General features: G+C 33.3%; 1 protein-coding gene across 1 annotated transcript in view; it reads right to left on the bottom strand.

Moving 5' to 3' along the window:
* Positions 1-8,209, bottom strand: part of LOC131841560 (homeobox protein OTX1) — a 66,475-nt gene extending 58,266 nt beyond the window's left edge. The window contains exon 1 of the mRNA XM_059189878.1: positions 7,799-8,209. The gene's annotated coding sequence lies outside the window, so the exon portion shown is untranslated. The remainder of the gene's footprint in view (positions 1-7,798) is intronic.
* Between the last annotated feature and the right edge of the window lie 15,832 nt (positions 8,210-24,041).

Below are 24,041 nucleotides of genomic sequence, written 5' to 3'. Positions count from 1 at the left end.
GTATGGATGTATGGATGAATGTTTGTTACTCTTTTACGCAATTACTACTGACCGGATTACGACAAAACTTTACAGTAATATAGCTTATATATCATATGTAGATAAATTGGGCAAAATATAACAATAAATGTCAAGTGTGATGCAGACGAAATTATGCGAGTCAACTAGCCTTGTATATAAAATACTCTATTACAATGGCAGAAATATTAAGTATTTATATTAAAAAAAACTTTAAATTCAAAAAGGGTAAATATTTTTAACGTAAAACGTATTAAAGAATAGATAAATAGACATATAATAAAGAGAAATATTGTTCAGTTTCAGTTATATGCAGTTTCATTAAATACTTCCTAAATGAAGGATTATGATAACGTAAGTAAATCTGAAATTTCTACCAACATCAACAAATTTATGTAGTTTATAAAAAGAAACAGTTTATCAAATGGATTATCTGTGGTCTATAGTGCGAGTAATTCCGATAAAAAAATAAACTTATAATTTAATTTTTAATTTTATAAATATTTATCATATTAATTTAATCATTAATACAATATTAACGACTAAATGTATAAAAATTTGTTTCATATAGTTAAAACCTACAAGCAGTGTAACAAATTTTAAATATTTATATTTCAATACATAGGTACCTAATAGAAAGAAAATATTAATTAAAAATTAAGTTTGTAGTTCAATATTCTACTTTTTGTATTACAGAATCGAATCTTAACATTACATCGAAAATACTTTACTTCTTTCAAAACATAATTTCTGTGATTACTTTCCTGTTTCCCGCCAACGTACTATGTGACATAAACTTTTTTTAATTTATATTGTAATCCTATAAATAGGTATATTATGGGGAACGGTTATTTTGAATATTTTTATATAAGAAGAAGAAGGAATATGGCTTCAATACTTGTAATGTATAAAAAGTTTATAGCAAAGTTGCTTTTTATCCTTGCTAACCTATTATAAATGCGAAAGTAATTCTGTCTGTCTGTCTGTCTCGCTTTCAAGGCAAAACTACTGAACCGATTTAAATGAAATTTGGTACACAGATAGCCTAGACCCAGAGAAAATATAGGGTACTTTGTAATGCGAAAGGGTTGTAAAGGATTGAAAGCGGAGATTAAAAGTTGGATGGAAGTAAATAAAATAGATGAAAGTTTGTATGGAAATTCACTATTTTGGGTTCGATTATTAAAATTTTATGCTATCCAAGGCCACGTGTGGAATAACGCGGACGAAATCGCGGGCACAGCTAGTAATATATCTTCTTAATATTATAAACGCGAAAGTTTGTGAGTAGGTATGGATGGATGTTCGTTACTATTTCACGCAAAAACTACTGAACGGTATTTGCTAAAACTTGCAGTAATATAGCTTGTACATCAGAATAACATATAGGCTATAAATTTCATACGGGTGAAATCGCGGGCACAGCTAGTATACAATATATCTGTCATAAATATATTCATTGACCGTCACTTGAAAGTAGGCTGTGTTTTTCTTATAAATTGAACCTACCATAGAACGTCAATTTACGATGGCTTCGGAAGCATAATGGTTTCATGACGCGTTAAGACGTTCAAATAAATATTTACTATGTTACTACAAAAAATACACAGATCCCAATACAATAGAGAGGTTTTAGAAAGCCTACCTATTTATATATTCTTCGACTACATTCATAAATACATACATATACGTATTAAATTTTATTTGAGAAATTAGCAAATTTTGTATCTTCATATAGTACAAAATGTAGATGCTTTCGCTGTCTGTTCGCTTTTCTTTTAAACTACGCAACAGATTAATGCCGTTTTCAGCAATAAATAGAAAGATTCAAGACGAATTTTTATATGTATAATACATGTACAACCGTGCAAAGCCGGGCGGGTAGCTAGTTAAATATAAATAATGAAATAAGTTATGTTTCATAATTTATTTTCATCAAAATATCTGCAGAGAAAAAATATAGAGCCAGTTATAGATGTAAATAAACATAACACTGCTGGCACGAGCTGTTACGAAAAATGTAGATATACATTATTATATACTTAGTTATTTAAATATAAAATGAGCTATTATTATAAGGAGGAAAGATTTGATTCTGTGTACGTTTGTAATGGATAAACTCGGTAACTCTTTGACTGATTGTATTATTTTTTACTATTAAAAAGATATTTTTTTGTAGGTAATAGAGAGAAAGATGTGTTAAAATAAAACGGTATAAGTAAGTTTATATTGATGGCTTCGGTAATGTAGCGGTTTAGAACACCGTCTTGCTTCCTATGGTTGCGGGTTCGAATCCTCGCACGGTACAAAAATATATGAGTATGGTTGTTTGTATCTATCTAGGTGTTTTCTACATATATTATGCATATATTTAAAAATAAGTAGGTATATCCATGTATTTACATAACTCGTGTAGTATCCACAACAGAAGCTCTGCTTAGCTTGGGACTAGATGGCACTGTGTTAATTATCCAAGGATATTATAAAATGATATTAGTACTATTTTAGCTCTATAGGCCATACGTTTTTTTTTATAATTACAATATTTAATACCTATTTAAACAACTCGCAAAGTTAAAAACACCCAGGCGAAAATGTTATGATTAGTAAGACAACATTAGTCATTTCAATATACCCATGTTATTCATAATGATAAAAATAAATATCCATTACATAGTTATAGATATAAGATCTTAGATCTGTGATACGAAATTGTCATAAAAACATACACACAAATCAAGAAAACTAATGTACGGTAGGACATTACTTTAGGGATATAAAGGCAGTTAAAGTTAACTCATAAACTACCTTATAAAGATAAGGTTTCTCCAAATAAGATCGTAAACACGCCCGCTGGGGTGAAGTCGGAAAGTCATAAATTGGAGGCAGAACTTGTCCGGACACGCCTTCTGAAACGAGTCGAGGGCGACTGTGCACCCACCCTAATGTAGGCGGAATGAGTGCACGTGAATGGGAGCCTTTAAAATTTTAAATATAGAATAGAATAGATATTGAACAAAAATGTATTCAAACCAATACAAAATTAACATATATTACGTAAGTATATTGTTTTAATTTTACGAAATTTTAAACATGTTCCATTTAAATTCTAAATTTAAATTTTTCATTGCGTTAAAATTAAATATCTTTTAGGACATTTTAGACTTAAACGCTTATGAATGTCACGTTTTTTGTATCATTTAGTTTTCCCTACCGTCCAGTTCAATATACAGATTAAAATTTTTCATTTAGTTAACTTAATAAAAAAAATCATTTATGACATTTTAGATGTTTATGGACGTTAATTGTTTTTAATTATTTTTTCCCTACCAGTTCAGTATATACATTCAGTTGAGAAGAACTGGCAAAAACTCAACTGAATTTTGAACATTTTTTAAATACCGTACTATACCTATCACCTATATAAGTAAAAAATAATCTGTTTTTATGTGTAACATTAAATGAAAAAATAATTCTAAATTAAATTAATCAATTTTAAAGATAAACATTTTATTAAACAGGGTTCGTTGTAATAGAGCAATATTGTTCACCAGATGTCACTTATTTTCTGATGAATGAAAATGAATGAAATGTTGAATGAAAATCAAATGAATGCGTATAATTGAGTAGTGGTACTATTTTATTATATGTAGAACGGTACCTATACGCTAGCAGGCACCCGTAGAGGATTATTATTTGTTTTGAGGAATTGATTCTTTCAAGGCCTCATTCTGGAATACATAAGCGACATCTGTATTACCTACAATGAATACACGTTTTGTTTGTATGCTTCACTTAAGTGAAGCTTAGGTACTATACCTTATCTCAATATTAATAATATTATAAACACGAAAGTTTACAAGTGTGGATGTTTGTTACTCTTTCACGCAAAAACTACTGAACGGATTTTGGTAAAACTTTACAGTAATATGGCTTATGCATCAGAATAATACAGGCTATATTTTTTAATGAAATTTATATACTGAAATTGAACGTGGGTGAAACCGCGGGTACATCTAGTAATATTATAAAAAGTTTGTGAGTATGGATTGATGTTTGTTACTCTTTCACGCAAAAACTACTGAACGGATTTTGTTGAAACTTTACATTAGAATAATATATAAGTTATAAATTTCATGGCGCTGAAACCGCGGGCAAAGTTACATTATACAAATTCGATCAAAACGTTCCGGTGGAGTTCGGTGACAAACATTGTGACACGAGATTTTTTATATATTTATACTAATTTATACATAGGTATGGAAAGGTATAGAAAACATCACCCCAATTCAGTACAATGTGCAGTTAGCTCGTATGTGTCGCTATATCTATTGTACACCGAACAATGACTGTAGATACGTTGTAACGTACAGACATACACCCAATCTATTATATACCCCCGCCCTTGCTCTATTCAATAATAATTTTCATTTCCATAGGGGTACGAATATTACCTTGCCCATACGAATAAACTCGCCGAGGGTGACTAAATGTTGCCATATCTTAATAATATTATAAACGCGAAAGTTTGTAAGTATGGATGTTTGTGACTCTATCACGAAAAAATATATAGTTTATGCATTATTTATATTATTAACCAGGTCTTAACACAAATAATTTTATAGCAAATAAAGGTAGTTACTGACCAGTCAGCTCGTGACCACGGCTAGTGCAACTTAGTAGAAACGTTGGGAGAGGTAAAATAAACCCGGTTAATAATATAAATAAATCTTTCACTCTGGTTCTTCTGCGGATCCCCTCATTTCTGTTACGATCACGCAGAGAAATTCCGAGCATAGCCCTCTCCATTGTCCTCTGAGTGATTTTGAGCTTATTCATGAGGCCATAGTTAGTGACCACATCTCTGTGCCGTAAGTCATCACTGGCAACACGCGTTGATCGCTTTATTTATATTTAATATTACTGTAAATATCCTACATGAATGAATTATTTTTGATTTTATTTAAAACTTATATATTATATGTATACCTATCATTGAAAGGTAGTTACTAGAAGGATAGTAGAAATCGTACAACATTTATTTAAAAAAAAAACACGACCTGAGTTTCTTGTCAGTTCTCATCTCGAAATCATTCCGAACTGACTGTAGATTTGACATATCATAAGAGTCTGTAATAGACCTACATGAATAAAAATATTTTGAATTTGAATTTTGAACTGGGGAAAAATTCTAGCTTCTTACAAAATGGCACAGGCTCTAAACTTAAAATAACGTACATAACCTACTCATTATGATCATTACATATTACCTCCCAGCATTAAAACACACTACTTGTAAGTGTGTTAAGAGTTAAGAAAAAAAGTGCAAAAAGTGCAGTTACAAGAATCGGCCCTAATTATTATTCTTAAACTGTATTAGTGTTAAACCTATAATAGTTATCATTTGAGATAATTAATGTAATTTTAACAACTATTGCTGCATGCAATCAATTGTCAGATTCTGTTATCTGCACGTCCAGATAATGGAATGATAGATTTGGTATTATCGGACTAAATGATTAAGTTTGGTAATAGGAAATATTTTTTTATTAACAATATGTAAACAAAGTATTTAGGTATGTACTCATATACTCGTAACATATATATAATAATTATATAATAATAATATTTTTTTTTTGGGACGATACTGAAGTGGTGCACCCGCCTGCGATAACGGTTTACACTAGCTGAGCACCAGTGGAGGATGATAAGATGAGGATGAGATCAAGTCAGTTAGCACATCGTGATAAATTCACTAGGAATTTATCACGATGGTTTCCAGGTAGAACCGAACTAACATGGTACTTTTCTAGCAATAGGGGTTACTAGTTCCCATTACTAGTATTAGATAGGTATTTAGTTACATGTAATAGTTCTGGCTTTCGAGACTGGCGCAAATAACTGCATCACAGTTGGGGGGAAGGTATCGTTAGTACCGTGAACTAATTACCTACTCCATCACTACCAATGTACCAAGTCAGGTTGACCTCCACGCGATTCATCATGGTGAACGCAACACTTGTACTGGGGGTGGAAAGGGGATTGTTAGTAATGTAGACTTATGATCTCATCACTACCAATGTACCAAGTCAGGTTGACCTCCACGCGATTCCCCTAGAAACCATCGTGATAAATTCCTAGTGAATTTATTACAACGTGCTAACTGACCTGACCTCATGCTCATCTTATCATCCTCCACTGGCGCCACGCCAGCGTAAACCGTTAGCGCAGGCGGATGCACCATTCCATTATCATCCATAAAAAAAATCATCACGTTGGTATCCTTAGGAGCTAGACAAAAGGAAATAATCTAAAGAAACACGAAAATGTATAATAAAGCGGTCGGTTTACTTAGAGGATGTATCCTTGGAGACGTTATATTGTTTCTATGTATATTCGTCAGGCTTATTTTACTATAAACTAATGTACTTAGTTGTTTATATTAACGTGTTTTTGTAATAATTTAATATGGATTCAAATCTATTCTTTATAAAGAAAATCACAATGCTAAATCTTATCTTAATCTTAATATTATAAACGCGAAAGTTTGTATGGATGGATGTTTGTTACTCTTTCACGCAAAAACTACTAAACGGATTTTCTTTACAATAATATAGCTTAAACATCAGAATAACATATAGGCTAAGTTTTTATTGAATATTTAACGCGGATGAAACCACGGGCACAACTAGTAATAATAATCGCGACAGTTTATATGGATGGATGTTTGTTAGATACTCTTTCACGCAAAAACTACTGAACGGATTTTTAAGAAACTTTACAGTAATATAGTTTATATACCAGAATAACAGCCGAAACCGCGGCCAAAGGTAGCAAAGAATAAAAATGTGTCTAAAACAAAGAATATTTTTTGCATTTGTCATATAAATTGATAAATTAGTGTTTATTTAAAATCAAGTTTTGTGAATACGATTCGATATCTGTAATTGTTATCGATTTGTTGACATTACAGATAGGCCTAAATAAAGTAGGTAACACGCGTCTGCTGAGTAATAGTGTTTATGAAACTATACAATATGACTCGGAAAACTATTTCATTTGTCTATGGTACTTTGTATAAAAACAATACATATTGTTATCAGTTATATTAAATAGTGTATATAATAGAAATTTGATATTTATAACGATTATCACTATATTAATATGTAAAGCAAAAACTTTACAGAAAGTGCGCGGCCGGAGAGTATGAAATTTTGCACGCTTATAGTTTACATAGAGAATTAGTGCAGAATGATAATATTCGTTTTAATTATGCTTAAAAATGCATTAAATCAATAAAATAAGACAAAAGAATCTCAATAATGTTAAAACTGATGCAATTTCGACTATAAGTCGGTGACTAGTATTATTTAAGAGATCCAACTTATAAACAACAGTAAACAATAAGTTTAAAACAATATTTGTAACACTTATCTATTCTTTATTGTAAAAATATATTGTAGTAAAGCTAACAAACTTGCAGAAGCAAATTATCAAAGAAATTCCTTTGTTGTTAAAATTCATTTTCAAGCTAATAATCAAATTCGAGGGTAAACATACAAAATATCTACACATGTTTAGTATTAAAGGAATTACTATAGGTCAATGACATTTTGTGAGTATTATATGTCAAACATTTTTTTTTATTTTGTCTGTAAACAAGCAGCAAAGGACGCGCGTTTCGTAACCGCACAGTGAAATACCGTCGCCGTTGACAGAATACGCCTATTAACAAATGTAAATACAATTATCATGTAACAATTGTCATGAAAAAACTTACCTTTTTCGCATAAAATCCAAACTTTCAAATATTAATGAACGCACTCAGTATAAAACTAGATAATCGCACTGTTAATGAAACGCGACGATCAATCACTTGGCACGAACGTGGAACCAATGCGACGCTCCTTCGTGAAATTATCTTATCGCGAAAAAAACTCACTTAATCAGTGACTTTCGATTTCCTAATTACACGTCCTTGTCAAAGTCCGATTAACAGAAACGAAAATCAGTTTGTAATCGTGTAAAACCGAAGTGTATATTCGTTGTACAAAATGAGGCCTTTATTCGAAATTCAAAAATATTAGGTATTCGAAATTCAAAAATAAACAATACACTACACTGTCCGTGTTACAACCGCGAGTCCTATAGTATGGGTACAGGTCGGGCGACGCGTTCTATACGAACACGGCCGTGGTTCAAACCAGACTGCCGCACTGAGTCGCCCCTCGCGTCTCGAGACCCTCCCCGCCCGAGCGACATAATTTTTCAGGTAAAAAAAAAAAGAACAAAAGGAATAGATAATGATGTTTGTTATCTATTTCGCGACATTTTTTCTCTGTGGTTACCTGAAATTAGTTGTAGCAACTGTGGGCACAATAGGCGTGATTTTGGTAGGTGGTCCCGAGAAACTGCAGCCATTGTACGTTGGACCCGGTCAGTTCTTTGTTTCAGGGGTTTGTTTGTAGTGTTGCGGTCACCACAGTTGAAGATTATTTTTATTTGATTTTATTGTGTGCATGCAAATCTTCTGTACATTTTTATCTTTTTTAATACATGACTGTTTTAATTTATGGGTTAGCTATTACAAAAAGAAGATTTATTATATGATTTTTTATGTTTTTTCGCATAAAGTAGTATCATTTTTTTATTGTTGGTTAAATATTAATTTGTAAGTAATTTTGTATTAATAAACGAAGTATTTTAAAATGGGCGTCTGTGGAGAATTATCGGATAAACTTGAAGTCAGGTCAGTTCGCCCATCGTATCTATTGAGTTATTTTTTTTATGTGCCACCGTCTGTGCTAACAGTATACCTATGCTGGCTGGTGCTCCAGTAGAAGATGATAAGATGAACATGAGGTCAGGTCAGTAAGCCCATCGTGACACATTCACCAGGAATTTATCACGATGGTTTCCAAGGGGAACTGCGTGGAGGTCAACCTGATATTGCATTGCTAGCAATAGCGTCATCAGTCCACATTACTAATAATCCCCTTTTCTATCGTATTCACCAGGAATTGACTACGATGCTTACTCTAGTAGGTAACCCTCTAGGGTCCGCGTGGTGGTCGACCGAAAGTGTCTATACGTAGTCTTGTACTGCTACTCCTTGTAGCTAACAGTATTATATAATATTGGGAATTATTTTTATTTAGGTATATAATATAACAATATCATCAAATCAGGGGACTGGATTGTCAGTAATGGGGATAGTAGATAGACCTATTACTAACAATGTAGGTACCATGTCAGGTCGACCTCCACGCGGTCCCTCTGGTAACTATTTTAATCAATTCGCCACTATTGGCTGACTGGTCTGACATCCTCATCATATCATCGTTTGACGTAGGTGAGTGCATCATTAGGTACATTATTATCCCAGAAAAAGAAACATCAACCCATTAAAATAACAAAGAGTTCATTTGAAATAGAAATAGAAATAATCTTTATTCAAATAAACTCATTACAAGCACTTTTGAATAGTCATATTTTGATTCTACCACTCATTCGGAATGCAGATTCATCACAAGAAGAATGAGCAAGAAACTTGTGTGTTGCTCTTTTGAATAGATGTTTTTTTATAAATTTATCATTGAAAAGTGATATTAAAAAAACTTGGTTTGTCAGTATAATATATTAAATTAAAATCTCACTTAGAATCATCTTTTGTACTTATCTTCATACTCTATGTCTTACTAATATTATAAACGCAAAAGTTGAATAGGGATGGCTGTTTGTTACCCTTTCACAGAAAAACTCCTGAACGTATTTTGATGAAACTTTACAGTAATGTATCTTATGCATCAGAATAACGCATAGGGTATAATTTAAAAATATATTATATAAATTGTATGTATTGTATGTACCTAAGTTTGATACAGACGAAGTTGCTTGGGTGAGCAAATTTAAAATATTTCGGTATTATAGTGAAACTTGAATTCCCTGGCAATTGAAAATGATATACTTAGCTAATAAAAAATAGGAGTTGATGGTAGAAGAGTAAAAAGTAAGAAGTTTCTGTAAAAATACTTAAAACAAATTTAGGGAAGGCACTCATATAATTTAGGAGTATAAAAAATAGATGACTTAGGAAGTCATAAATAAATCTAGATATAAAATTTCATCAAAATCGGTCTAGCCGTTTCAGAGACGTCTAGCAACTAACTAATTTTATATATTAGTTACAATTTAAAACATTTTTAAGTATATAATGTGGGCACCCATATTATATACTTAGAAATGTTTTAAACTATAACTAATATGTAAAATTAGTTATTTGCTATAAAAAAGAGCTTTTTAAATATCACAATAACAACAAAAGGAGATTTTACCCAAAAAAAAAAAACGTCACAGAATCACAGAAAGTAAGTAACATTGCTGGAACGGCGACAATAAATCCAACAAAATATAACAACCATTCTTACATTGTTAGAAATGTGAAGACAAAAGGACTTTCAAAGAACAAGAGCTGGCAATGATGGTGTTTCATTATAAACCTAATGATAATATTGTTAATGACGGCGACGGTCAACTTAATCCTTCTTTTATTAAAAAAAACAGGAGCAGCCATTTTGTATTGCAGACGCACTTCTTACTTACAACTCCAGTTGAGTTATTTATTGATTCCTTAATTTTTTACTTTTACTATTCTATGAAAACGAAATTATAGAACCCATTTTTTATAATACACTAGCTGTTAACCGCAGATTCGTCTGCTTGGAATTTAACTTTATTTTAATGAAATTGATGAAATTTCTAACACAAATGGAGCCTAATTCATTCCTTAACTTTGTCAGCTTGGATTTTTTTGAATATATTAATATATATATATATATATATATATATATATATATGGGGACACTAGACCCCATTACTAATAATCCCCTTCCCTCCAGAGCTTGTGTTATGGGTACTAAACAATTAATAATACTTAGATACTTTTTTTAAATACATACTATACATAGAAAACACCCAGAACTACACAAACATTTGTATTCATACTTATAAAACAAATGTTTATATTGTGTTAGCAATCGAACCCGCGACCATCGTAAGTAAAGCGGTGTGATAAACCTCTAGACCACCGAGGCCGTCAATAATATTAGTTATTATTAGTTGATAACGTAATACCACCCTAATATACGTACCTAATTTCAATTCGAACAGAGTCTCTAATTGATACGATGCTCGTAAATAGCCACTTAGCAACCGATGATGGGCGGCCATTTTATTTTGTTTATGGCGGGAATATAGTTATGAGATTATTTTTTTAGAGCGCAGGGCAAACGCGCATGCGGTTATCGTGATGCTAAGTGATTACCGTCCCACATAACCACCTGCTACTTGACCCAACTTAAGGACTAAGAGTTTCTGGTTGCATGTAGACATATATGAAATGATGCTGTATATCTATTAGTTTGTATTATTCATTCATAAGTATAATTGTTTATATCGGTCCGGCAGTTTTCTATATATACCTACATATCTATTACATCGGTATTTACAAAACGCATCTACGTACATATTTGTATCAGTTGTCTGAGTACCTATAACACACAGCTCTGTTTAAGGATAGATGGTGCTTTTGAATTGTCCAGGGTTAATATATACATTATTAATTACATCAGTATTTACAACTGTTGCATACGCACTGGTGTCGCGCAACTTCATCCCTAGCCACTGGCCATATAAAAGGTAAGAAAACTTAAAAAAAAAATCCCATTTATGCAATAATTTTCAAGAATGCTCTATCAAAATACCCGTTTCTATTGGTACGTAGCGTGATGTTACACTGCCTTCCTTCATAAATTTACTAAGATTAGAGCCTTCAATCAAATAAACAAATTACACTAATTTATGATTATGTACTGTCTGGCCGCTAGTTATAATATATTAATATAATAACATTTTTAACCTATGCAATTTGACTACAGTTAAATTCTTGAGAGTTTCTCACATTCAATCAATAATTATGAATAAAAAAGCATAATTAAAAAAAAACTAAGTACTAAGTTCGTGTAAGTACTAAAAAAAAGTCGTCACGTTACCACAGACTGATTTTGATATTAAAAAAAAAATCAAATTTAAAATGGTTGCGTTCGTACGCTTCCATTTTCAAATGTCATAAGTTTCACACCTGTATGAATGACTGTAGTGTTAATATAAAACTAATTTGAATTTTAACTTTATGAGTGTGCAATTAAAGTTCATTTACATTTGGTCATATTTGGAGTTAGGTCGTTACGTCACGATGCATTGCGATGGTAAATGTCATTGGTTTTGTGTAGCTAATGAAGGAGATCTTCATATGGATATGACAAGAATTAAATTAGTTTTAATTTTAGTTGAATGTACTTATTCGTAGCACCATTGATGTATTTTTTAATGGATGATAATGAAATGTTTATTGGTCTGCTCTAAGGGTATACGCTGGCAAGGCACAAGTGGAGGATAGGGCGAGTAGGGTGACCATAAGGTCGAGTCAGTTATAACTAATTCGACGCATTATAACTAATTCGACAGAACAGAGGGACGGGATTGTTAGTAATGGATATTTATATATACATATATGTAACCGTACATTTGGCGGACTTAACACCATGCGATATTTTACACCAGTCAACCGTAGCTGAGAATAATTGTTGGCGGTGCAAAAATAATCATAAAAAAAATCAATGCATAAAATGTCAATGTAATGGTTGTCAATAAACTTATAATTTAATTGTGGTAGAATTTCATCTACCAGGCGATCACTAGTTATCACAATTTGATATTTGTGACAATCGAATAAACATTCTCGTGTTAAACTCAGACGGTCCTATCCACATTATCCTTGCGCGCTTGGCGGCCATCCACAAAAGTGAGATATATGTTAAATACATTTTTTTTTTACTTTTCTCTGTGGCTGTATGAATTTATGATATTTTTGTCAGTTGTTTATCTTTGGTACGGCGCGCGGGTGCTCGCCCGTTACTCGAGCCGTGGATTTTATACTCTTCATAACGACGAGCTACTAAGAAATGGGAATCTATAAATCTGTACTAACAAACAAAGCTGAAGTCTTTGACGACCTCGGTGGTCTAGCGGTTGAGCATACCGCTTTACACCCGATGGTGGTGGGTTCGATTTTTACATGGTACAAACATTTGTATATATCGGTCTGGGTGTTTTCTATGTACCTATATTATGTATGTATTTACTATTTACAAAAAAACGTATCTATGTATTTATATCAGTTGTCTAGTACCCATGACACAAGCTCTGCTTAGTTTGGGACTAGATGGCGCTGTTTTAATTATCCACGGTAATTATTATTATTTTATTTTTTATTTTATTGTACAAAACAATAAATTCTCGACTGAGTTATTTATGTTTTACATATAATAATAAAATACTATATACTATATTATATATATATATATTACAATTTATATAATGTCATCTCCGTAATTTTCTAACTCGTTGACTAACATATGAGGTGGTCCAATAGTTATAGCATATATATACATATATTATACTAATAAAGTATTAGTTATATTGTTATATAACTAAAACTTTATTAGTTATTTACTTAAATAGCCCGGATCTGGATCTAGATCTAGTATCCTAATATTATAAAGCTGAAGAGTCTTGTTTTTTTGTTTAAACGCGCATATAACATCTCGACCAATAGAAAAAGGTAGGACGAAGTTGCGCGGGTCAGCTAGTATTTATATAGATTATATAGTGCGAGATATATTAGACGGCGCTATGTGTGTATAAATCTATCCAGCGTTTCAACATATAGAAATGTAGATATTTTCTTATATTTTTGAATAAATAAAAAACAGTCAAATACAAACCTGTATTTTTCGAAGTCGGTTGTAAATGGTTGTCAACACATGAACCCGCTACCTCCGGTGCTCGCTTCTATCATTACTTGACCTTTAACTTGACGCTTGGCCGTTATGTATGTTGCGTCCACGCAGATGACTCGTATAGAGTGGATATCTCGCTCAAAGTTGGTTGGCGACTGAAATAGATAACACTGAGGTGGTTAATTTTTTTTATTGAATTTCTTTTAAAAGTTAGGGACTTGACGGAAATACGAGCTTTTTTTTCGGACTACTCTAATGCTGTTGGCCGCAGTTGGGCTTTACAGCTTCACCGGACGAGATGAGCAAAGAAAAAAGGCACCCGTAAAGTCATTTATTTTATTTATAATTCTTTATTGCACCAATATTAAAAGCAGGCACATAAATATATATATATAGAACAGTACATAAAAGAAAGAAGAAGGTACAGAATGCGGTCTTATCGCTGACGCAATATATCTATCGCGTCATAAATATTGTATTGACTTATGAACACTAATTACTACAGTGAACAAATTGCCTTAGACGCATATATTTTATATATAATTTAAAAATATATTATTTAAATTAGGCGAAACATAATGACAAATGCGATGCTGACGAAGTTGCACGGGTCAGCTAGTATATATAGTATATATATAATAGTGAGGAGAATATGCGCTATTATCTGATATCTATGAAATTTACAGCCCGTGTTATTCTGATGTATAAGGTATACCTATTACTCTAAAATTTCATTAAAATTTGTTACTTAGTTTTTGCGTGAAAGAGTAACAAACATCCATGTATCTATCCATGCATACTCACACATTTTCGCATTTATGACATTAGTACTACAGTACCTAAATTAATGTCAGCTCTATAATGTATATCTCTGTGGTTATAATTAATAGAGGTGGCATCGAAAAGAAAGTTTCAACCTTTTTGAAATACATTCTGCTTAAATGTCAAATAATTGTAACAAGTTCGATTTAAGGGTTACGTACCACTTTTTTATAAATGACTAGCTATACCCGCGACTTCGTCCGCGTAGAATTTAACTTTATTTTTCTAAAATAAAAGTAGCCTAAGTTACTCCTTATTACATCAGCTACCTGCCAAAAAAAGTCCCGTCAAAATCGGTCCAGCCATTTCAGAGATTAGCCGGAACAAACAGACAGATAGACAGACAAAAATTGTAAAAAAAAATATTTTGGTGTATTTACCGTATTTCTATTCATATGCATGTAGTAAAAAACGGTTATTTCAATATTACAAACAGACACTCCAATTTTATTTATATGTATAGATGTATAGATAATGGAATGGATCACCCGACTGTGCTAACAGTTTACGCTGGCGGGACACCAGTGGAGGATGATAAGATGAGCATGAGGTCAAGTCAGTTAGCCCATCGTGACAAATTCCTAAGGAATATATAATGATGGCTTCCAGGGAGAACCGCGTGGAGGTCAACCTGACATGGTACATTGCTAGCAATGGCGTTATTAGTCCACATTACAAAGGATCCCACGTTCCATGCCCTTTTTTTCTTAAGGATGATAATAGAATAGTGCACTTGCGCCTGCGCTAACGGTATACGCTGGCGGTGCACCAGTGGAAGATGTTAAGTATGAGGGTAGGTCAGTTAGCCCAATGTGGCAGGAATTGATCACGATGGTTTCCAGAAGGAACCGCGGGAAGATCTACCTGATATGATACGTTTTAATAGGATTATAGTCCTCATTACCAACATAATTAGTAAAAATTACGGAATTTTACCACGTTTTATATTTATTTGCAGTTTACCCGTGATCATGGCGGTTGAAACACTGCCGAAATATCGGGAATTCAGCAAATAAATATAAAACGTGGTAAGATCCCGTGATTTTTACTAATTATACGTATAAATAATGGCCGCGTCAAATTAAAACACATTACTAACAATCCCCATAAGATAATTAGCATTTCTTAGCACCGCCTGATGGACATGACTTTAGTCTGAGGGCACCGAGAGGAGTTCAAACCTCAGCTCAGGCTGTTTGTTTTTATTAAAAAGTGAGTGTTGGTGGGACTCTTTATATCTATAGGCGACTCTTGCCACTTACCATTCAGTAGGTATTAGTTTGTTTACCATTCGAATTACCTAGAAATATCTATACTATGAACCAGCTTACACTATTCAATTTCATATAGTGAATACCTATCAACTCGGTTCACTCACACTCATAATCGATAAATATAAAAGACCGACATTGTAAGGTCATCTTTACGATTCTATCCACAGATATATACTACGCGATTATCGATTATTCACTATCCATTGTCTTGCAATAACAGACGTGTATTCAAAACACATCTACGGATCGAGCAATGTATCGTTCAATTGAGTCAGACTACGTATCGATACCTATTAGTTCCAATAATGGAATCCCGCCGCCCGGAAACATATAAAAAGCGCGGCAAAACTTTTCAAACTTGGAACTGAATGGAACGTCATTTTTTACGTCCGTTAGGCTTGTCGCTGTGAAAAATGATATAATTTATATCGGTGCGCGCTGGTAGCGCGCTACCCGTTTTGTGAGCGTGATAAAATATAAATAAAAAATAAATTTTATAATATTTTTTCTCTTCTACTAATTTAAAATGTTTCCTTATCAACGCGATGTGCGCTGCGACAAAGGTGTAGTGTTGTGATTATGGTTTGTTGTTTTTATCGATGATTTGTATTGACTGTTAAATGGTTATAATTAAACATTTATAAATTAGTAAGTAGGTTGTTGCATGTTTCGTTAATTGATTTGAATACATATATAGGTATTTATGTTTTAATTAGCTATTTATTTGTTTACACCTACTATCAATTACCTATAAGTACATTTAAAGTAGGTACTAAGTAAAAATATTGTAAATTTGTTATGGTATTTTCTATTTATAATATGTACATAAGTATTTCGTATTTTTATTTTAAATTAGATACCTATCTATTATTAATAATCATAGCTGTATGATATCAAAAACTAGAACAATCTACTGAGTATCATCTAAATATCAGCACTAACAGCATGTTAATTATGACTATGATTACAATCTAACTAAAGCACTTAGGATTAGATCTTTATCGACCAATTGTTTACCCTCACTATTACACTCACACATATACGTACTCACACACAAATCGGTGCGTGAGCTCATACAAGCACGAATGAAATATTCAAATTTGGAAGCTGATTCCGTTTATGGCTACTTAATTTGGGTGATTCGATTTAAATATTTAAAAAAGGAACATCAGAAAAAATGAACGGCGACTATAGACATTCCAGCGGCTCTGTGTACGCGGAGTGGACACGGGTTTCTAAAGTGTTTTTTTTTTCTCTCTGGTAACTACACTATAGCAGATTTCTGTAATTTATGGCGCTACCAACCTCGCGTGAAATTAATTGATTGTTATAGATAACTTCATGTTTCTGTGTCTATATTTATATCTATTTTTTTCTGTTTATTAATTGAATTAGTTATTTGTTGCGTCAGATCGAGAAATATGTAAACAAATAATTTATAAATACATGGCTATCTTAGGTATGGTTTACGGTTTACGGTATGATTTAAACGCGGAAGTTTGTAAGTATGGATGGATGTTTGTTACTCTTTCACGCAAAAACTACTGAATGGATTTTAATTAACTACTACAATAATATAGCTTATATATCAAATTCAAAATACCTTTATTCATATTGGTCTATTACAAACTCTTATATGTCAAATCTACCGTCAGTTCGGAATGATTTGAGATGAGAAGAACTGGCAAGAAACTCGGCTCGTATTCTTTTCAAATAACCAGAATAACATATATGCTATAAACACGCGGGACAGCTAGCTACTAATATTGTCTATGGACCTTTATAATTTAACTAGCTTTTGCCCGCGGCTTCGCTCGCGTTAATTTATCCCCTTAGGGGTGGAATTTATCAAAATCCTTTCTTAGGAGATGCCTACGTCATAGTAGCTTTACGCATGCAAAGTCTCAGCCCGATCGGTTTAAAATTGACAAAGTTTCATACAAATTTTCATCCCTTATTTTATCCCCTTGGGAGTAGAATTAATCAAAATCCTTTCTTAGCGGATGCCTACGTCATAACATCTACCTGCATGCCAAATTTCAGTCCGATCCGTCCAGTGGTTTGGGCTGTACGTTGATAGATCACTACGTCAGTCACCTTTGACTTATATACCATTTAGATATTTCATAATGTTCTAACATTATGTTTCTATAGAAAGTATTTACGGAATTAATTTAACAGCTACCTGTGATCCAATTCCAAAAATATGCTTAGCTATAGACTTAGGACAATATTCCTAAACCACATAATAGCCACGTTATAGAAAAGATCCGCTTAACTAGTGATGTAACTAGGTACGTAATTCAGTAATCGATACGAGGTGTTTCAATTGATTTAACATAATTCTTCTTATCTAATATGTACCTACTTTATTAGTACTCTTGTATCTATACATATAAATAAAATTGTGTGTGTCTGTTTGAATTGAGTGTCTGTTTGTAATATTGAAATAATCGTTTTTTACTATAAGCATATGAATATAATTACTACTAATAAAAAGTAACTTAGGCTATCTTTATTTCGGTAAATTCTTTTATTTTTTAAATATAAAGTTAAATTCCAAGCGGACGAAGTCGCGTGTACAGCTAGTATTAAATATATTTGCGAAAATATTATTTCTATTTCTATTCCTGCCTGTATTATGTTAAAGTTTCTGTACTCAAAGATATCTGATTACTGCGACACAAACCTTGTTAGTGCAGGTATTGTTGTTTAATTATTTGTCGATATTCCTTAATTTAAAAGTGTACAAATAAATAATAAATATTTAATAAATGTTAAACTTAACCAAATATATCTATATGAATAGGCTTATAAAGTTAAGTAAGTAAGTATTATATTTACATAATGATATTGCTCTCAATTAGTCAAATAATTACGAATGCCATTATATATATATATATGAAATTAATTTCATTATTTTTATAGCTATTTCATAACACCATTTCTTTACTTGGAGTAAATTCTTTATGGGGACTTGCCTGGGGACTTCAAGTAGGTAAATCCCTCATATAGACTCATGCCGGGACTCGGAGAAAATGCCTCATGGAGACAGTAAAAATTAATGAAAATAGGTAGATGTTTGAACAGACGTCTTTTATTGCAGAGCGCAGTGACAGAAGTAGTACAAAACAAAAAGTATAAAATGAACTCTCATATTTTAAATAGGTATGGATAAACGAATATAAAAACTGCCAGTGATTCTCATTGTAGGTCTAACAGAGACTCACCTGGAAACTTGGAGTAAATGCTTCATGGGGACTCACCCGAGGACTTACCTATACCTGTATCCCTCGTGGGGACCCGCCCGGGGACTTAGAGAAACTCTCCTATGGGGAACCACCCGATGACTTAGATTATCCATCATGGGGGCCCGGGAACTTGGAGTAGATATGTGAAGTAAACGGTAGAGAAACTCCAAGGTATCGACGATGACGTATGATGACGTACGATGTATGACGATGCGCCAATATTTTAAATATATCGCAAGAAGTTCCATCGAGTTGGCTTAGAAAATAGTCGATCAGTTATCGAGAAATACAACCAATTCATATCTAAGCCAGGATATGTGTGAAGCGAGGCAATCTCGTAGAATTAGCTTCCAGTTTACGAGTGGCTGGTGTCGGCGCTCGTAAACCAGCGAGGTTGCCTGCCCGACAAATCTGTGCGACATTTCCATCCATTCTTTTTCAAGGAGCAGACAAAAAGATGAAGAAAATTTTTAAATAGTTTATTTGATGGCTAGCACACCGGTTTACTTCAGATGGTCGCGGGTTCGATTTTTACACGGTACCTACAAACATTTGTATTCATGAGTATGATTGTTTGTATCAGTCTGAGTGTTTTTATGTATATATATGTATTTATAAAAATATGACTAATTATTTATATCAGTTGTCTAGTACCCATAACACAAGCTCTGCTTACCGTGGTACTAGATGGCGCTGTGTTAATTGTCCAGCGTTGTTTATTATCATTATTAATGATACGATACTAAATACTTTAGGCGATTCTGAGTTCTGTTCATAAAAATCTGAATTAAATATGTACCTAAGTACCTATATTTGTTTGAAAAGGACATCAGTCAAGTTTCTTGCCCAATTGAAAACAAACTGAATCGGCATTCCTAAAGGGGCGGTAGATTAAAAAAATATTATTCAAAGTAGTTGAGTTTATTTCAATAAAGATTATTGTCCACACGTCTCCTTTAAATAAACTCGATGAATAATTCATATTCATTTAATATTCAAATAATGTAATTAAAATTATGACTTAGCTACTGTCAATGATGCAATTTAACTTTGAAAAGACATCAATGTCCTGAGGAAAGATAACGTCGGTAATAGCATTCTTTATTAAAGTGTATAATTTTATCTTATTAATATTATAAACGCGAAAGTTTGTGAATATGGATGGTTCTTTGTTACTCTGTCACGCAAAAACTACTGAACGGATTTTGATGAACCTTTACCGTAATATAGCATATACATCAGAATAACATATAAATATGACGCGGATGAAACCGCGGGCACAGCTAGTGTGGTATAATTAAAATTATACAATTCTATATCATTCACCTTAATAGACGACCGATCTCACCGGCGGACGGCGAGCGAATGAGCAAAAAAGCGCCACGAGACATTCATCTGACATTCAACATTGGGTGGAGCTTACTGCATCCCGCCTCTCAAAACGAGCTCCACCATTGGCTCATTTAAAAATCGATTCCATTTTATAAATATGTAACCACTTTTGTTTCGTTCATTCCAAACGGTTTTAAGACGAGCAGTTCCATCACCGAACTCTGTCTTCGCCTTAACATTCGCAGAACACAAAATCGAACGTTCGAGAAGTAGTGATGTGCCGTTTTCTATCGATTGCCACTCAATTGTTTTACCGACATGTCTTTGTAGACTCTTTTGTTTTATTTAAAGGAGAATGGGCCCAAGAGATGTATTTTTTTCCTCGGCATTCATCCAGTTCACGATGACGACCGTTTTTTGTTATATACGTCGAAATAAACAATGAAACACGTAGGTGGGTGAAATTGAATCGGTAATAAATAATGGTGTATTTATGATTTATGAAACAGGGAGAAGTAAAGGGATTTGTATTCAGGTTATAGTGGTATGCTGTCTTATTTATATGTAATGAATGTTATAGTAGCGTATGCACCGTGAACTTAATTGTTCTGCCTAAATAACTATACCTACATTTATATACAGACAGACCTACATACAGACGCCGTGGCTCAGTGATTACTACTCTGATGTATGCCGAAAGGTTCTGAGTTTTAATCTGGGTGACCCAAAAATTTGCATTTAACATATTTTTTGGTTATTCAGTAGTCAGAATATATGTTAGTTGTTTCTTCAGTGATGTTAACAAAACAAGCAAATTTATTTTAAAAACTGGGGGTCGACATATTCCACGTAGAATTCAAGTGGTAGGTGGTCATTATCATCTGCTTCAGCCTCATCCGATTTATTTGTGGTCAGTCTAATATGTTCTTCTTCCATTCATCCCTGTTCCCAGTCATCTCGTTATTTACTCCCTTTTTAACCATATCATCTGGGGGGAAAGGGGAAACCCTGGAAACCATCGTGATAAATTCCTGGTGAATTTATCACGATGGGCTAACTGACCTAACCTTGTGTTCATCTTATCATCCTCCACTGGTGCCCCGCCAGTGTAAACCGTTAGCTCAGGCAGGTGTACCATTCCATTATCATCCATAAAGACCTCTATTCATTTTTTATTAATTTTCAGGGGTACCAAACGTGGAAGCTAAGCGCAGGCGGGTGCACCATGCACCCGCCTGCGCTTAGCTTCCATTAGCATCCATAAAAAAACCATATCATCTTTCACACAGTAGTCCAACCATCTCTTCGGCCTTCCTCTGCCCTTATAACCATCATTCATATGGAATACTTTCTTTAAAATATTATCTTCATTCCTACGCATTACACGCTCATACCATCACATTGCTCTTTAACTTCTTCTACTGGGTAGGTGGTAAATGTATGTTGAATTTCATTTTACACAATCAGCCTCTAATCTGGGCCGTTGTACCTACAGCCGAGACTACTAAAGTAGCCAGCCAAGCTGCTCCCAGAACCGCAGTGTCCTGGTCTTCACAGGCTTCAAGGGTAGGTGGTAGACAACGAAATGTAGACATGTCGTTCTTGGAGTCATCATGGTGAACGCAACACTTGTACTGGGGGTGGAAAGGGGATTGTTAGTAATGTAGACTTATGATCTCATTGCTAGCAATGTACTATGTCAGGTTGACCTCCACGCGGTTCCCCAAACATCCATACAAAAAATTGCCATTCCACCTCAAGTCCTACTACTACTGTTCTCGTACTAAAGTCGTATTCGTCACGCAAAAGTTAGCCTTCAGCCGTTCCATAGTGTCAGTTCTATTGAGGATTTGGAGCGCCCAATGCACTCGCCCTTATATTTATCTGGTGAAACTATAAAGGTACTAGCTGTTCCCGCGGTTTCACCCGCGATAAATTTCGATATATAATTTTCAAGATATATATGCATACCTATGCTATATTACAAAACATAGCCAAATTTCCGTATGTGTTATTTTATTTATTTTTATTTTTATTTATATAACTGATGCAAAAGTACCATTTGGCGGACTTAACACCATGCTATATTAAAAATAATCATAACAAAAAAAATAAAAATCAAGTAAAAAATGGATAATGAATATATAATATGATATACGCTCCAGACAGTAAACCACAGAGAATAAAAAGAAAAATATAAGGTAAAGAGAAACGAGAGAAAAATAAAATAAATAATAAAAAAAAAACAAACTTACGAATTTAGATAGTAGTCCCACAGTTTACGTTTAAAAGAAATAGTCGTGGCGGTCTTGATATTAACAAATTTAGCCGAACGGCGAAGGAATAAAAACAAACTTGAGCTCGCGAGTAGGTATAATATTATAGATAGATTAAGATATCACTCTATTCTCCCTAATTTAAATTTAAAAAAGAATCTCTATTTTTATAAACATGTAAGTACAACCTCATTTGTAAAGCATAAGAGCTGAGTTTCTTGTCAGTTCTTCTTAACTCGAATGCACTCCGAACTGACGGTAGATTTGACATATCATAAAAGACTGTAATAGATGTATACTTGCCTACATGAATTTACATGTTTCGATTTGATTTGTGGAATGATCTGTTATAGACCTACATGAATAAAGATGTTTTGATTTGTGTAATTACCTACCTACAATATTTGCAAAATATCTACTAAAATATATAATAGTAGGTACCTACCTACCTATGCCTTTTTTCTACTGCTCTTCAACCGCTTTCTGTTTTTACCCAATGGTTGGCTGGTACAGAATTCCATATGGCATTAAGCTCGCCAATTACACTTTATTTTAAATAGTGCAATAAAGGATAAATAAATAAAATCTCGTTTACAAACGATTAAACGCGTCTAATACAACTAGACAGCTACCATTGTATATCTAAACTAGCTTTTGCTCGCGGCTTTGCTCGCGTTAATTTATCCCCTTAGGTGAAAATACTTTCTTAGGGGATGCCTACGTCATAGTAGCTTTATGCAAGCAAAGTCTCAGTCCGATCGGTTTAAAATTGACGAAGTTTCATATAAACTTTCATCCCCTCCTATCCCCTTGGGGGTAGAATTAATCAAAATCCTTTCTTAGCGGAGCCTACGTCATAACATCTACCTGCATGCCAAATTTCAGCCCGATCCGTCCAGTGGTTTGAGCTGTGCGTTGATAGATCACTATCTCAGTCACTTTTGAGTTATATGTATTTTTAGATGTGCACGTAATATTCAACAAGCGCTGCGCAATTTAATACAAAAATGAAAACAAGGAAATTGTTTTCAATTACAAAGTTGTAGCACAAATCTCCTTTAGATCTGTCCATTTGGTTAAGCCTAAGGGGAGTTTCATTTTCATAATGGCGCCAACAAAATGACCGTGGGCTTTTCATTCGTGTTTTTTCGATTAAACCTTATTTAATTTTGTAGAGTAATTGCGTTTTTGTATACCGTTAATTAAGTT

The sequence above is a fragment of the Achroia grisella genome, unplaced genomic scaffold, assembly GCF_030625045.1.
Source record: "Achroia grisella isolate CSIRO2021 unplaced genomic scaffold, CSIRO_AGI_Agris_v1 utg1847, whole genome shotgun sequence".
Taxonomy (NCBI): Eukaryota; Metazoa; Arthropoda; class Insecta; order Lepidoptera; family Pyralidae; genus Achroia; species Achroia grisella.
This window is presented reverse-complemented; position numbering and strand designations above follow the sequence as displayed.